A 5,000-nucleotide genomic window follows, 5' to 3' on the forward strand; every position below is an offset into this window, starting at 1 on the left:
TTTTCAAAGGCTATTTTCGGTTTTTTCAAAGGCTATTTTCGGGACTTCGTTTTTTTTTTCAAAGGCTATTTTCGGACTTTTTTTTTTTTTTCAAAGGCTATTTTCGGGACTTTTTTTTTTCAAAGGCTATTTTCGGGACTTTTTTTTTTTTCAAAGGCTATTTTCGGGACTTTTTTTTTTTTTCAAAGGCTATATTCGGGACTTTTTTTTTTTCTCAAAGGCTATTTTCGGGACTTTTTTTTTTTTTCAAAGGCTATTTTCGGGACTTCGTTTTTTTTTCAAAGGCTATTTTCGGGACTTCGTTTTTTTTTCAAAGGCTATTTTCGGGACTTTTTTTTTTTCAAAGGCTATTTTCGGGACTTCGTTTTTTTTTCAAAGGCTATTTTCGGGACTTTTTTTTTTTTTCAAAGGCTATTTTCGGACTTTTTTTTTTTCAAAGGCTATTTTCGGGACTTCGTTTTTTTTTCAAAGGCTATTTTCGGTTTTTTCAAAGGCTATTTTCGGACTTCGTTTTTTTTTCAAAGGCTATTTTCGGGACTTTTTTTTTTTTTCAAAGGCTATTTTCGGGACTTTTTTTTTTTTTCAAAGGCTATTTTTTCAAAGGCTATTTTCGGGACTTTTTTTTTTTTTTCAAAGGCTATTTTCGGGACTTTTTTTTTTTTCAAAGGCTATTTTCGGGACTTCGTTTTTTTTTCAAAGGCTATTTTCGGGACTTTTTTTTTATTCAAAGGCTATTTTCGGGACTTTTTTTTTTTTTCAAAGGCTATTTTCGGGACTTCGTTTTTTTTCAAAGGCTATTTTCGGGACTTTTTTTTTATTCAAAGGCTATTTTCGGGACTTTTTTTTTTTCAAAGGCTATTTTCGGGACTTTTTTTTTTTTCAAAGGCTATTTTCGGGACTTCGTTTTTTTTTCAAAGGCTATTTTCGGGACTTTTTTTTTTTTTCAAAGGCTATTTTCGGGACTTTTTTTTTTCAAAGGCTATTTTCGGGACTTCGTTTTTTTTTCAAAGGCTATTTTCGGGACTTTTTTTTTTTTTCAAAGGCTATTTTCGGGACTTTTTTTTTTTAAAGGCTATTTTCGGGACTTTTTTTTTTTTCAAAGGCTATTTCGGGACTTTTTTTTTATTCAAAGGCTATTTTCGGGACTTTTTTTTTTTTTTCAAAGGCTATTTTTCGGGACTTCGTTTTTTTCAAAGGCTATTTTCGGGACTTTTTTTTTTTCAAAGGCTATTTTCGGGACTTTTTTTTTTCAAAGGCTATTTTCGAGACCATTTTGACTCCTGACCCGTGACCTATGACCTCTGACCTCTGACCTCTGACCTCTGACCCCAGGTTGTGCGGATTGACCCTGAGGTTGATAGTCGACCGTTTGCAGATTCGACCTTGGTAGGTGAAATGTCACTGGCAAAGTATCCAACCAACGACAGGCTTAAGCAATCGTTGCTCTCTTGTTTAAGCTTGACCTCTGACCCCTGACCCCAGTAGTCGACCTTGAGTTCGGAGGTCGACCGATAGTCCATTCGACCTTGGTAGGTAAAATGTCACTTACTAAATATCGAACCAACGACAGGCTTAAGCAATCGTTGCTCTCTTGTTTAAACTTGACCTCCGACCCCTGACTCCTGACCTCATTGGTCGACCTTAAGATCGAAGGTTGACCGATTGCCGACCCGACCATGCTAGGTCGTTTTAAACTAAGCTAAAACGTTAGCCCGACGTCGGGCTTCGTTGTGGTGGAAGCTGTTCGCCCCTGGCCGTTGTACAATTGCGCCGGGCTTCCCGAGCTCTCCGCGGGGTGCCGAGGTGCCCCTTGCCGCGGAGCCAGATCCCCGAGGTCGTGATCGAAGTCGCTCGGTCGGAGGTCGACCGATTGCCGACCCGACCATCCTAGGTCGTTTTACACTGAGCGAAAACGTCGGCCCGACGTATTGCTTCGTTCTGTCCGCCTCCGGCCGTTGTACAATTGCGCCGGGCTTCCCGAGCTCTCCGCGGGGTGCCGAGGTGCCCCTTGCCGCGGAGCCAGATCCCCGAGGTCGTGATCGAAGTCGCTCGGTCGGAGGTCGACCGATTGCCGACCCGACCATCCTAGGTCGTTTTACACTGAGCGAAAACGTCGGCCTGACGTATTGCTTCGTTGTGGTGGAAGCTGTCCGCCTCCGGCCGTTGTACAATTGCGCCGGGCTTCCGAGCTCTCCGCGGGGTGCCGAGGTGCCCCTTGCCGCGGAGCCAGATCCCCGAGGTCGTGATCGAAGTCGCTCGGGCGGAGGTCGACCGATTGCCGACCCGACCATCCTAGGTCGTTTTACACTGAGCGAAAACGTCGGCCCGACGTATTGCTTCGTTGTGGTGGAAGCTGTCCGCCTCCGGCCGTTGTACAATTGCGCCGGGCTTCCCGAGCTCTCCGCGGGGTGCCGGGGTGCCCCTTGCCGCGGAGCCAGATCCCCGAGGTCGTGATCGAAGTCGCTCGGGCGGAGGTCGACCGATTGCCGACCCGACCATGCTAGGTTGTTTTACACTGAGCGAAAACGTCGGCCCGACGTATGGCTTCGTTCTGGTGGAAGCTGTCCGCCTCCGGCCGTTGTACAATTGCGCCGGGCTTCCCGAGCTCTCCGCGGGGTGCCGAGGTGCCCCTTGCCGCGGAGCCAGATCCCCGAGGTCGTGATCGAAGTCGCTCGGTCGGAGGTCGACCGATTGCCGACCCGACCATCCTAGGTCGTTTTACACTGAGCGAAAACGTCGGCCCGACGTATTGCTTCGTTGTGGTGGAAGCTGTCCGCCTCCGGCCGTTGTACAATTGCGCAGGGCTTCCCGAGCTCTCCGCGGGGTGCCGAGGTGCCCCTTGCCGCGGAGCCAGATCCCCGAGGTCGTGATCGAAGTCGCTCGGGCGGAGGTCGACCGATTGCCGGCCCCACCAGGCTAGGTTGTTTTACACCATGGTAAAATGTTGGCCCGACGTCGGGCTTCGTTGTCGTGGAAGCTGTTCGCCCCCGGCCGTTGTAGAATTGCGCCGGGCTTCCCGAGCTCTCTGCGGGGTGCCGAGGTGCCCCTTGCCGCGGAGCCAGCACAGGAGGTCGATCCCCGCGGGTGGCCTGCGCGGCTGTCGGGCTCCACTGCGGGAGGTGGTGTAGGTGCTTGGAGCGCAGCGGGTCGATCCACGGGAGTGGCTTGCACGGCTTTCGGTGGCCACTGTAGGAGAGTATAGGCGCTGGGAGCGTAGGAGGTCGATCTCCGCCGGTGGCATGCGCGGCTGTCGGGCTCCACCGCGGGAGGTGGTGTAGGCGCTGGGAGCGCAGCAGGTCGATCCACGTGGGTGGCTTGCACGGCTATCGGTTGTTACTGCAGGAGAGTGTAGGCGCTGGGAGCGCAGCAGGTCGATCCACGGGGGTGGCTTGCACGGCTATCGGTTGTTACTGCAGGAGAGTATAGGCGCTGGGAGCGCAGCAGGTCGATCCACGGGGTGGCTTGCACGGCTATCGGTTGTTACTGCAGGAGAGTATAGGCGCTGGGAGCGCAGCAGGTCGATCCACGGGGGTGGCTTGCACGGCTATCGGTTGTTACTGCAGGTGAGTATAGGCGCTGGGAGCGCAGCAGGTCGATCCACGGGGGTGGCTTGCACGGCTATCGGTTGTTACTGCAGGTGAGTATAGGCGCTGGGAGCGCAGCAGGTCGATCCACGGGGGTGGCTTGCACGGCTATCGGTTGTTACTGCAGGAGAGTATAGGCGCTGGGAGCGCAGCAGGTCGATCCACGTGGGTGGCTTGCACGGCTATCGGTTGTTACTGCAGGAGAGTGTAGGCGCTGGGAGCGCAGCAGGTCGATCCACGGGGGTGGCTTGCACGGCTATCGGTTGTTACTGCAGGTGAGTATAGGCGCTGGGAGCGCAGCAGGTCGATCCACGGGGGTGGCTTGCACGGCTATCGGTTGTTACTGCAGGAGAGTGTAGGCGCTGGGAGCGCAGCAGGTCGATCCACGGGGGTGGCTTGCACGGCTATCGGTTGTTACTGCAGGAGAGTGTAGGCGCTGGGAGCGCAGCAGGTCGATCCACGGGGGTGGCTTGCACGGCTATCGGTTGTTACTGCAGGTGAGTATAGGCGCTGGGAGCGCAGCAGGTCGATCCCCGCGGGTGGCCCGCACGGCTGTCGGGCTCCACCGCGGGAGGTGGTATAGGCGCTGGGAGCGCAGCAGGTCGATCCACGGGGGTGGCTTGCACGGCTATCGGTTGCTACTGTGAGGTGTTTGCGTCGGCTGGCAAAGGGTGCGCTGAGCAGAAATGTTACTGTTCGTTTGCGCTGCCAATTGCCGTTTTGGTCGTATCGAGTGGTTTTGTCGCAGCTAGTTGCAAGTCGATCTCGCGGCGGTTAACAGGGAATAGCGGGCAAGAGCTCGCCCTCGTACCGCCGCGCGATGAGGTGACAGGTTTTCTAAGCTCTGAAAAGAGCAAAGTGGTCGGATTACTAATCCATTGCGCGCTTCGGCGTGCTTGGGTGGCGTCCGCGACGCGGGGCGAGCGACCCCATCGCGCGGCCGCCCTTCGGGGTGGCGGTTACGTTGTTACCTGGTTGATCCTGCCAGTAGTGATATGCTTGTCTCAAAGATTAAGCCATGCAAGTCTAAGTACGAGCTCTCGTACAGCGAAACTGCGAATGGCTCATTAAATCAGTTATGGTTCATTTGATCGTATGGTTTACTTGGATAACTGTGGTAATTCTAGAGCTAATACATGCAAACAGCGCCGACTTCGCGGGAGGCGTGCTTTTATCAGACCAAAAACCGACCGCGGCTCCGGCCGCGTTCGACTGGTGACTCTGGATAACCTGGCGGATCGCACGGTCTAGCACCGGCGACGGATCATTCAAGTGTCTGCCCTATCAACTTTCGTCGGTACGGTATTCGCCTACCGAGGTTCTTACGGGTAACGGGGAATCAGGGTTCGATTCCGGAGAGGGAGCCTGAGAAACGGCTACCACATCCAAGGAAGGCAGCAGGCGCGCAAATTACCC

At 53.2% G+C, this 5,000-nt stretch overlaps 1 non-coding gene across 1 annotated transcript in view; it reads left to right on the top strand.

The window, feature by feature from the left end:
- Positions 1–4,552: 4,552 nt before the first annotated feature.
- LOC149723504 (small subunit ribosomal RNA) overlaps positions 4,553–5,000 on the top strand; it is a 1,812-nt gene continuing 1,364 nt past the window's right edge. The window contains exon 1 of the ribosomal RNA XR_016386928.1: positions 4,553–5,000. This exon is cut by the window's right edge and continues 1,364 nt beyond it. This is a non-coding gene — a ribosomal RNA (small subunit ribosomal RNA).

The sequence above is a fragment of the Ciona robusta genome, unplaced genomic scaffold (genome assembly GCF_009617815.1).
Source record: "Ciona robusta unplaced genomic scaffold, ASM961781v2 AP042746.1".
Classification (NCBI taxonomy): Eukaryota; Metazoa; Chordata; class Ascidiacea; order Phlebobranchia; family Cionidae; genus Ciona; species Ciona robusta.